Here is a 12,292-nt window from a genome sequence, read left to right on the forward strand (position 1 = left end):
TGGTATCCCATTGTCACCACAGATATCCACGGCAAGACATACATCAAGTGTTCTCAAATCTTTAAAGACTCAATCCGATAAGATTATTTCAAGGGGAAAACTCAATTCATTACAAGAGAGAAGAGGGGGAGGAGAAACATAAGATCCAACTATAATAGCAAAGCTCGCGATACATCAAGATCATACCATCTCAAGAACACGAGAGAGAGATCAAACACATAGCTACTGGTACATACCCTCAGCCCCGAGGGAGAACTACTCCCTCCTCGTCATGGAGAGCACCAGGATGATGAAGATGGCCACCGAAGAGGGATTGCCCCCTCCGGCAGGGTGCCGGAACGGGTCTAGATTGGTTTTCGGTGGCTACGGAGGCTACTGGCGGCGGAACTCCTGATCTATGTTGCGTTCTGGAAGTTTTAGGGTATATGGAGTTATATAGGCAGAAGAAGCACGTCAGGGGAGCCACGGGGGCCCCACGAGGCAGGGGGCGCGCCCTAGGGGGGTGGGCGCGCCCCCACCCTCGTGGGCAGCTCCCGTATCTTCTGACGTGGGGTCCAAGTCCATCAGGTGTGTTTTCTTCCAAAAATAACTTCTCCAGTTGATTTCGTTCCGTTTCGACTCCGTCTGATATTCCTTTTCTTCAAAACACTAAAATAGGCATAAAACAACAAATCTGGGCTGGGCCTCCGGTTAATAGGTTAGTCCCAAAAGTAATATAAAAGTGGATAATAAAGCCCAATATTGCCCAAAACAGTAGATAATATAGCATGGAGCAATCAAAAATTATAGATACGTTGGAGACGTATCAGTAGTCCCCAGGATATGATTTATTACTTCTCTGAAAAATATTTCCCTACTCATAAGAAACAAGCTGCCTTGTAGGAAATATTTAACTTTGTTCAAATTAAAGAACAGAGTCTCCCACAAGCTTGGGTGAGGCTTTGCCAATTACTTAATGCTTTGCAAGATCATCCTCTTAAGAAAAATGAAATACTTGATATCTTCTATAATGGACTAACCGATGCTTCTATGGACTTCCTAGATAGTTGTGCTGGTTGTGTTTTCAGGGAATGAACTGTTGGACAAGCTGAAGAATTATTGAATAACATATTGAAAAATTATGATGATTGGACTCTTCCTGAACCACTGCCTAAACCCACTCCGAAGAAGAGGGGTATATTATATCTCAATCCTGAAGATATGCAAGAGGCAAAGAAATCTATGAAGGAAAAAGGTATTAAAGCTAAGGATGTTAAAATTTTACCTCCTATTGAAGAAATATATGGGCTTAATACACCACCACTGCCTAAGGTGGTAGAGGTAAATTCTCTAATGAAGGTCAATGGTAATGAGAATCCTCACAATATGCATCCTAGCCAATGCCTTTATGAGTTTAAAACTATATTAGAAAACAAGATCACTTCCATGCAAATGTTATGAAACAGTTGAAATACAATTCTGATATGATTGCTCGCTTGGGTGACTTATTATTTAGAATATTAAATGATGTTAGTGGTGTTGGAAAGCATGCTTCTATGGTTCAAACTTAGTTAGAACAAGTTGCTAAATCTCAAAGAGAATTGCTTGATGAAATGAATAATAGTATGCATGACTTTGCTGTTAGAATTGCAACTAGAGAAGGAAAAATGACTCAGGAACCACTTTATCCTGAGGGACACCCAAAAAGAATTGAACAAGATTCAGAAAGAGCTAACACTAGTGCACCTACTTCTTCTAAAAATAAAAAGAAAAAGAAAAATGATAGGACGTTGCATGCTCCTAGTGAACCTGAAATAGAAAAACCTCCTGATAATGATAATGAAACTTCTATCTCTGATGTTGAAACTCAGTCTGGTAATGAACATCCACCTAGTGATAATGAAAAAGATAATGCTGATGTTCATGCAGACTCTCAACCAAATAATAAAGAGCCAGACAATGATGTTCAGATAGAACCACCTGTTGATCTTGATAACCCACAAACTAAGAATAAAAGGTATGGTAAAAGAGACTTCATTGCTAGAAAACACGGTAAAGAAAGAGAACCGTGGGTTCAAAAACCTATGCCTTTTCCACCTAAGCCAACTAAAAAGAATGATGATGAAGAATTTGAACGCTTTGCTGAAATGCTGAGGCCAGTATTTTTGCGTACTCGCTTGACTGATATCTTGAAAATGCCTCCTTATGCAATGTATATGAAAGACATCAACACAAATAAGAGAAAAATACCGGAAGCTGAAATCTCCACCATGCTTGCTAATTATACTTTTAAGGATGGAGTAGCTAAAAAACTTGGACATCCGGGAATACCAACTATACCTTGCTCCATCAAAAAGAATTATGTGAAAACTGCTTTGTGTGATTTAGGAGCTGGTGTTAGTGTTATGCCTTTCTCTTTATATAAAAGACTTGATTTGAATAAACTCACACCTACTGAAATATCTTTGCAAATGGCTGACAAATCAACTGCCATACCTATCGGTATTTGTGAGGATGTGCCCGTTGTTGTTGCTAATGTTACTATTTCGAGTGACTTTGTTATACCTGAGATGCCTGAGGACGACAACATGTCGATTATTCTTGATAGACTCTTCTTGAATACTTCAGGGGCTGTTATTGATTGCAATAAAAGCAAGGTCACTTTTCATATTAATGGTAATGATCATGTGGTGCACTTCCCGAAGAAACAATTCCAAGTGAATGGTATTAATGTTATTGAAAAATCGCTTTCAAATACCCTTACCTACTGTCAAAAAGAAATATGAAATGCTTATTGCTGGGGACATTCATATCCCCATTGAGGTAACTTAGTGATTTACGAAAGTTCTTTGGTTTCATGCTAAATCGAAAGTGGTTGTTAATAAGACTTGATCAACCTTATTAATGGATCATTTTTGAGCGGTATGAAGTTGATGAATTTAGTAAGCACTACCTTATGTCCCTACTTTTTATTCTTTGTTTTTATTAGTTAAATAAACTAAAATGCCATGTTTTGTCTGTTTTCTGATTTTCCCGTGCAATAAAAAATGACCCAAAAATAGAAGTTCTCGGAATGCCCTGAAAATTTAATACAATTTTTTCTGAATATTTCTGATTTTTTGTGCAAATAACATCGGAGGGTGGTGCACCAGGTGGGCACAACCCACCTGGGCATGCCAGGACCCCCAGGCGCGCCCTGGTGGGTTATGGTCCCCATGTGCCCCCCCTCACTTATCTCTTCATACCACATCATCACCTACCTCCAGAAAAAATCTCCATTGCTCTCTCTCCCGAGTTCTTGCTATCAAACCCGCGGATTTCGATCTCTTTGCTCGAAGCTCCGTTTCTGAAACTGTTTTGGGGGATTATTGCTTGGTATGTGACTCCACCATTTGTCCAATTAGTTTTTGTTTTAGTGGTTTATATTTTGAATAACTAGCTACTTTTGGTGCTATTGTAGATGAGTTTGCATGTTGAATTCTTAGTGTTCTAAGTAGTTTGAATGCTTGCTATGGCCTCTATGTATCCCTATGAGTAGTTGGTATTATTTTTGTGAAGTTTTGTAAAGAAAATTTTGTGGGCTAATAAATGTCAGAATTTTGTTCATAGGAAAACCATGAATATCTTTAGGAAGTTTGGCTCTAAGAAGAACTCCAAGGGTGTTACTGGGGAGTCATCTGATAATGATCTTCACCCCCGGAGGTTGGCGAAGTACAGACGTGTGAATGGCCGCACACCCCGTTCTTGGAAGAGGCTGGAATCCTTTAGGAGTTCACACAATATGCTGCTAATGCGGCCTCACCGACTTCATCGCAGATGAGTGTGAACAGCACCAAATCCTCACAAATATCTTTGTTCAAAGCTTTACTTTCTTTCCTAGGAATAATCCTCCTAAAGTGAGTTTTGATTTATATGTTGAAAACCATCAGATACCACTTACTGAATTTTGTAACATATGCATGATCCCCTCTGATGGGAGCTTAGCCGAGCCTAGGCCGGATGAGTTTGAGGCCTTTTATCACACTTTGACAGTGGGAGATGTGAGAGGGGTGTCAGCTATCACTGCCGCTGGTTTGGATTTTCCTGCGGTGCATTACTTTGCTCTTTTCATTGCAAAATGCTTGCTTGCTAGGGAGAAGGTGGGCGCGCTCAGCTCACCAGACCTTGCTGGTTTGCGTCGTGCATTAGAGGGCGACAACTCTTATAGCTTGGGAGCTATTGTGGCTCGTCGCCTCCACCTTAATAAATCCAAGGGTAAAGTTCATGGTGGGATTTATGCTACTCGTTTGGCTGCTCACTTCGAGGTTGAGATACGCCCTCATGATTACCCTCTGACCAAGGTTTACCTAGACCGTGCTGCCATGGATCACCACCATTTTACCGATGATAGATCTCCTAACATTCCTATTCCTTATAACCTGGTTTTTAGTATTAAAACTCGTGATATTATTCCACTACCTGCTCCTGCTTTGTTTGATTTTTTTGCTAGGGGCGGATATAGGATTATGCCTGCGGACATCATCGCCTACCGGAACGCTCAGGCTGCTGCAGAGGCAGAGGAAGAGCCTCAGCAATTGGATCAGTGGATGCGCGCTCCTCAGTACCCCTACTACCATCCAGGCTACTGATTGATTACCAAGTTAGGCCAAAAGCCTAAGCTTGGGGGAGTACATGTTCTCCCCGATGCTTCTTGCTACCTCTTGAGCACTGCGTTGGTTTTCCCTTGAAGAGGAAAGGGTGATGCAGCAAAGTAGCGTAAGTATTTCCCTCAGTTTTTGAGAACCAAGGTATCAATCCAGTAGGAGGCCACGCGTGAGTCCCTCGCACCTACACAAACAAATAAAATCCTCGCAACCAATGCAATAAAGGGGTTGTCAATCCCTTCACGGTCACTTATGAAAGTGAGATCTGATAGATATGATAAGATAATATTTTTGGTATTTTTATGATAATGATGCAAAGTAAAGAAAGAAAAATAAACGGAAAAGGAAATAGCTTGTAGACGGAAGATTAATATAATGGGAAATAGACCCGGGGGCCATAGGTTTCACTAGTGGCTTCTCTCGAGACCATAAGTATTACGGTGGGTAAACAAATTACTGTTGAGAATTAGACAGAATTAGCATAGTTATGAGAATATCTAAGGTATGATCATGTATATAGGCATCATGTCCGAGACAAGTAGACCGACTCCTGCCTGCATCTACTACTATTACTCCACACATCGACCGCTATCCAGCATGCATCTAGAGTATTAAGTTCAAGAGAACAGAGTAACGCTTTAAGAAAGATGACATGATGTAGAGGGATAAACTCATGCAATATGATATAAACCCCATCTTGTTATCCTCGATGGCAACAATACAATATGTGCCTTGCTGCCCCTACTGTCACTGGGAAAGGACACCACAAGATTGAACCCAAAGCTAAGCACTTCTCCCATTGCAAGAAAGATCAATCTAGTAGGCCAAACCAAACTGATAATTCGAAGAGACTTGCAAAGATAACCAATCATACATAAAAGAATTCAGAGAAGATTCAAATATTGTTCATAGATAAACTTGACCATAAACCCACAATTCATCGGTCTCAACAAACACACCGCAAAAGAAGATTACATCGAATAGATCTCCACAAGAGAGGGGGATAACTTTGTATTGAGATCCAAAAAGAGAGAAGAAGCCATCTAGCTAATAACTATGGACCTGAAGATCTGAAGTAAACTACTCACACTTCATCGGAGAGGCTATGGTGTTGATGTAGAAGCCCTCCGTGATTGATGTCCCATCCGGTGGAGCTCCGGAAAAGGCCCCAAGATGGGATCTCGTGGATACAGAAAGTTACGGCGGTGAAATTAGTGTTTTGGCTCCGTATCTGGTAGTTTGGGGGTACGTAGGTATATATAGGAGGAAGGAGTACGTCGGTGGAGCAACAGGGGGCCCACGAGGGTGGAGGGCGCCCGGGGTAGGCGCGCCCTACCTCGTGGCCCTGGTTGATGTCTTGACGTAGGGTCCAAGTCCTCTGGATCACGTTCGTTCCGAAAATCACGTTCCCGAAGGTTTCATTCCGTTTGGACTCCGTTTGATATTCTTTTCTGTAAACCCTAAAATAGGCAAAAAAAACAGCAATTCTGGGCTGTCCGGTTAATAGGTTAGTCCCAAAAATAATATAAAAGTGTATAATAAAGCCCAATAATGTCCAAAATAGAATAATATAGCATGGACAATCAAAAATTATAGATACGTTGGAGACGTATCATAACTTCAATGAAAGCACCAATGTCGATGTCAAAACCGGCGGATCTCGGGTAGGGGGTCCCGAACTGTGCGTCTAAGCGGATGGTAACAGGAGGTGGGGGACACAATGTTTACCCAGGTTCGGGCCCTCTCGATGGAGGTAATACCCTACGTCCTGCTTGATTGCTCTTGATGATATGAGTATTACAAGAGTATCTACCACGAGATCGTAGAGGCTAAACCCTAGAAGCTAGCCTATGATTATGATTGTTCTTGTCCTACGGACTAAACCCTCCGGTTTATATAGACACCGGAGGGGGCTAGGGTTACACATAGTCGGTTACAAGGGAGGAGATCTACATATCAAAATTGCCAAGCTTGCCTTCCACGCAAAGGAGAGTCCCACCCGGACACGGGACGAAGTCTTCAATCTTGTATCTTCATAGTCCAACATTCCGGCCAAAGGATATAGTCCGGCTGTCCGGCGACCCCCTAATCCAGGACTCCCTCAGTAGTAACATAGACTAGTAACATATGCATGTTACTACTCTAAGTTACTCCCCACTATGACTAGTCTTGGAATGGGGCAACTTCATCCTTGCCGATGTTGTCCATAGCAACAGTCGGTGCACGAGGCGGCGGTGCGCCATATCTGGCATGGCAACAAGCAGGGTTGCGTGTGGAGCGTCGATTCATGGTTGCCGCCATTGCCGGGGAGTGTGCCTCCTCTTCCTGGCGGCAGATCACTGGTGCAGATGTTGTGGTGTGTCGTCCTTGGTCGTACAGATAGCAGGTCGGCAGTTGGAGGGGATCTTCCTTAGGTGGATCCCTTGTTGCCCCTTGTAGCTGATCTGAAGATGGTGGTCACCACCCTCGCTCTCCCCATTCCCCTCCAGACTGGGATGCCAATGACCTCCGTTTTTCCAGATCTGGTGGTTAGTGGAGCTTTTGGGGCTAGGGGTTCTAGATCAGGGAAATCCCTGGTCGGCGACGGCCACAATGAGGGCGATGCTCTGGATGCCATTCCTCTTCCTGTAGGTGGCATCAAGATCCAGGTCCAACCCTCTACCTAGCTACATGTCCCAGGTGAAAGCTCAAAATCTCCGGATTGTGTGGCAACGGTGCTCCAGTGTCGTTTCTCTTCTTGAAGGTGCCACCTTGGTTCTGTGGCGTGGTGATCGGGGATTTGGCATTGGAGGTGGGCCATTGAGATAACTTGAGTGGTCTTCCCACTCGGCGACTTGCAGCGACGTAGGTCCTTGTAGGAGACGCTAACAATGTATGGGGTGTCGCTTTTCGAGGTGAGGTCATCGTGTTTGCTGTCCTCTCCCCGGCAACCTATTGGTACATGTCATGCATGCTAGGAGGTGAGCGGCTGATAACCCACAAGTATAGGGGATCGCAACAGTTTTCGAGGGTAAAGTATTCAACCCAAATTTATTGATTCGACACAAGGGGAGTCAAAGAATACTCTCAAGTATTAGCAGCTGAGTTGTCAATTCAACCACACCTGGAAACTTAATATCTGTAGCAAAGTGTTTAGTAGCAAAGTAATATGATAGTAGTGATAACGGTAGCAAAAGGTAACAGTAGTAAAAGTAATGTTTTTGGTATTTTGTAGTGATGATAGCAATAGCAACGGGAAAGTAAATAAGCGAAGAACAATATATGGAAAGCTCGTAGGCAATGGATCAGTGATGGAGAATTATGCGGATGCGGTTCATCATGTAACAGTCATAACCTAGGGTGACACAGAACTAGCTCCAGTTCATTGATATAATGTAGGCATGTATTCCGAACATAGTCATACGTGCTTATGGAAAAGAACTTGCATGACATCTTTTGTCCTACCCTCCCGTGGCAGCGGGGTCCTTACGGAAACTAAGGGATATTAAGGCCTCCTTTTAATAGAGAACCAACAAAGCATTAACACATAGTGAATACATGAACTCCTCAAACTACGTCATCACCGGTAAGTATCCCGATTATTGTCACTTCGGGGTTAACGAATCATAACACATAATAGGTGACTATAGACTTGCAAGATAGGATCAAGAACACTCATATATTGATGAAAACATAATAGGTTCAGATCTGAAATCATGGCACTCGGCCCTAGTGACAAGCATTAAGCATAGCAAAGTCATAGCAACATCAATCTCAGAACATAGTGGACACTAGGGATCAAACCCTAACAAAACTAACTCGATTACATGATAGATCCCATCAAACCCATCACCGTCCAACAAGCCTACGATGGAATTACTCACGCACGCGGTGAGCATCATGAAATTGGTGATGGAGGATGGTTGATGATGACGATGGCGACGGATTCCCCTATCCGGAGCCTCGAACGGACTCCAGATCAGCCCTCCTGAGAGGTTTTAGGGCTTGGCGGCGGCTCCGTATCGTAAAACGCGATGATTTCTTCTCTCTGAATTTTTTTCTCCCTGAAACACAATATATGGAGTTGGAGTTGGAGTCAGAGAGGCAACAGGGGGTCCAAGAGGTAGGGGGTGCGCCCCACCCTCATGGAGAGGTGGTGGGCCCCCTTGCCTTCATCTTTTGCAGGTATTTTTCTTATTTTTTGAAAAGTCGCTCTGTGAAGTTTCAGGTCATTCCGAGAATGTTTGCTCCTACACATAAATAACACCATGGGTAATTCTGCTGAAAACAGCGTCAGTCCGGGTTAGTTCCATTCAAATCATGCAAGTTAGAGTCCAAAACAAGGGCAAAAGTGTTTGGAAAAGTAGATACGTTGGAGACGTATCAACTCCCCCAAGCTTAAACCTTTGCTTGTCCTCAAGCAATTCAGTTGACAAACTGAAAGTGATAAAGAAAAACTTTTACAAACTCTGTTTGCTCTTGTTGTTGTAAATATGTAAAGCCAGCATTCAAGTTTTCAGCAAAGATTATAACTAACCACATTCACAATAACGCATAGGTCTCAAGTTTACTCATATCAATAGCATAATCAACTAGCGAGCCATAATAATAAATCTCGGATGACAACACTTTCTCAAAACAATCATAATATGATATAAGATGGTATCTCGCTAGCCCTTTCTGAGACCGCAAAACATAAATGCAGAGCACCTTTAAAGACCAAGGACTGACTAGACATTGTAATTCATGGTAAAAGAGATCCAGTCAAGTCATACTCAATGTAAACTAACAATAATGAATGCAAATGACAGCGTGCTCTCCAACTGGTGCTTTTTAATAAGAGGATGATGACTCAACATAAAAGTAAATAGATAGGCCCTTCGCAGAGGGAAGCAGGGATTTGTAGAGGTGCCAGAGCTCGGTTTTGAAATAGAGGAATAATATTTTGAGCGTATACTTTCATTGTCAACATAACAACCAAGAGATGGCGATATCTTCCATGCTACACACATAAGCGGTTCCCAAACAGAATGGTAAAGTTTATACTCCCCCTCCACCAACAAGCATCAATCCATGGCTTGCTCGAAACAACGAGTGCCTCCAACTAACAGAGTCCCAGGGGGAGTTTTGTTTGCAATTATTTTGATTTAGTTTGCATAAAGCATGGGACTGGGCATCCCGGTGACCAGCCATTTTCTCGTGAGTGAGGAGCGGAGTCCACTCCTCTTGAGAATAACCCGCCTAACATGGAAGATATAGACAACCCTAGTGATACATGAGCTATTCGAGCATACAAAACATGTATTATTTGAAGGTTTAGAGTTTGGCACATACAAATTTACTTGGAACGGCAGGTAGATACCGTATATAGGTAGTATAGTGGACTCATGGAATAACTTTGGGTTTAAGGGATTTGGATGCACAAGCAGTATTCCCGCTTAGTACAAGTGAAGGCTAGCAAAAGACTGGGAAGCGACCAGCTAGAGAGCGACAACAGTCATGAACATGGCATTAAAATTAATCAACACCGAATGCAAGCATGAGTAGGATATAATCCACCATGAACATAAATATTGTGAAGGCTATGTTGATTTTGTTTCAACTACATGCATGAACATGTGCCAAGTCAAGTCACTTAAATCATTCAGAGGAGGATACCACCCTATCATACCACATCATAACCATTTCAATAGCATGTTGGCACGCAAGGTAAACCATTATAACTCATAGCTAATCAAGCATGGCACAAGAAACTATGATCTCGAGTTGTCATTGCAAACATGTTTATTCATAATAGGCTGAATCAAGAACGATGAACTAATCATATTTACAAAAACAAAAGAGGTGGAGTTCATCCCAGCTTTTCTCATGTCAGCCAGTCCATCATATATCATCATAATTGCCTTTCACTTGCACGATCGAATGATGTGAATAATAATAGTGCACGTGCATTGGACTAAGCTGGAATCTGCAAGCATTCAATAAACCGGAGAAGACAAGGCAATATGGGCTCTTTTGTCAGATAAAAAATAATGCATATAAGAGCCACTTCAACAATTTAATCATGGTCTTCTCCTATCGACCCCCAAAGAAAAGAAAAGAAATAAAACTATTTACACAGGAAAGCTCCCAACAAGCAAAAGAAGAACAGGAAATATTTTTGGGTTTTCTTTTTAATTACTACTGCAAGCATGGAATTAAACTGATTAAAAGCTACAACTATTTTTTGGTTTTTCTTAAGGTTTATTAAACACACAAGAAGAAAGCATAAAAAGGAAATTAAACTAGCATGGATGATACAATGAAAAAGTATGAGCACCGACATCTAGCAATGAGTGTGTGAACATAAATGTAATGTCGGTGGGAAATACGTACTCCCCAAGCTTAGGCTTTTGGCCTAAGTTGGTCTATGGCCATGGTTGTCCTGGCGGATATCCATAATAGTAGTTGGGGTCGTACTGCGATGCAGCGGCTATCGCCTGCTGAGCTGCAGCGTGGCGACGAGCGGCCTCCACTCTCATCTCGTACTCATCTGCCTCCTCTCTAGTAATAGTATATCTTCCTTTTGCCTGATAATCAAAGAAGGCAGGCGCAGGGAGAGTAATATGGACAGCATGGCGTCTGTCAAAGATTAGTCGATACTGGAGAGGTGATTCATTCCTCTCAACAAACTGGTGGTGAACCATAGCATTAAAGTCTAGGTAAGCAGGTGGTAATTCAATATCATCCTCGCGTATGGCTATACCAAGAAAATTAGCTATGCGGGTTGCATAAATTCCTCCAAAGAAATCTCCATTAAATCTATTAAGATGCAACCTACGTGCAACAATGACTCCCAAATTATAAGATTGGTCCCCTAACACAGCACTCCTAAGAATAATGAGATCGGGGACACACATGTGACATGCCTCACCTTTACCATTGATGCATCTACCTATGAAGAGAGCAAAATAATGTATAGCAGGAAAGTGAATGCTCCCTATGGTAGCTTGTGTAATATCTCTAGATTCTCCCACAGTTATGCTAGCAAGAAAATCTCTAAATTCAGATTTGCGAGGATCCCTTATACTACCCCATTGTGGAAGTTTGCATGCAGTGGTAAAATCCTCTAAGTCCATAGTGTAAGAATTATCATAAAGATCAAACAGGATAATTGGAGAATTACGTGAAGTTGAAATTCAAACCTCCTCACAAAGGTACTAGTGAAGTTGTGATACTGGCTGCACTTCTCTTCCTCGAAGCTCACGAGATCAGCGTTATGCAAATATGCGTTGAATTCTTCCTTAATTCCCGCTCAATCCATAAAGTTCTCAGAGGGCCATTCACAAGGATGCACTGGAGCGTCTCTTGGTGGCTCGTCATCAGCATCATGCATTGCAAGCCTGGGTCCTTGCTTCCTTGAAGAACCACCTTGGAACATTTTCCTAAGCATATTTCTTCCTCTGAAAAATTCTGAATTTTTTAGTAACTTCAAAATAAAAGTAAACCAAACTCAATAATATTGATAGCAACTACTCCTACAAGTGCCTAGGGCCTATATCATGCATCAAAACTACTTTTGACCATATAAATTTGACATGCAAGCTCAAGAACAGGGTCACCTAAGCAGCAAAAATTTGCAATGAATAAAGCACTAGAACAAAAACTAATTGGACCAATGGAGGAGTCACATACCAAGGAACAATCTCCCC

Source organism: Triticum urartu, chromosome 5 (assembly GCF_003073215.2).
Source record: "Triticum urartu cultivar G1812 chromosome 5, Tu2.1, whole genome shotgun sequence".
NCBI lineage: Eukaryota > Viridiplantae > Streptophyta > Magnoliopsida > Poales > Poaceae > Triticum > Triticum urartu.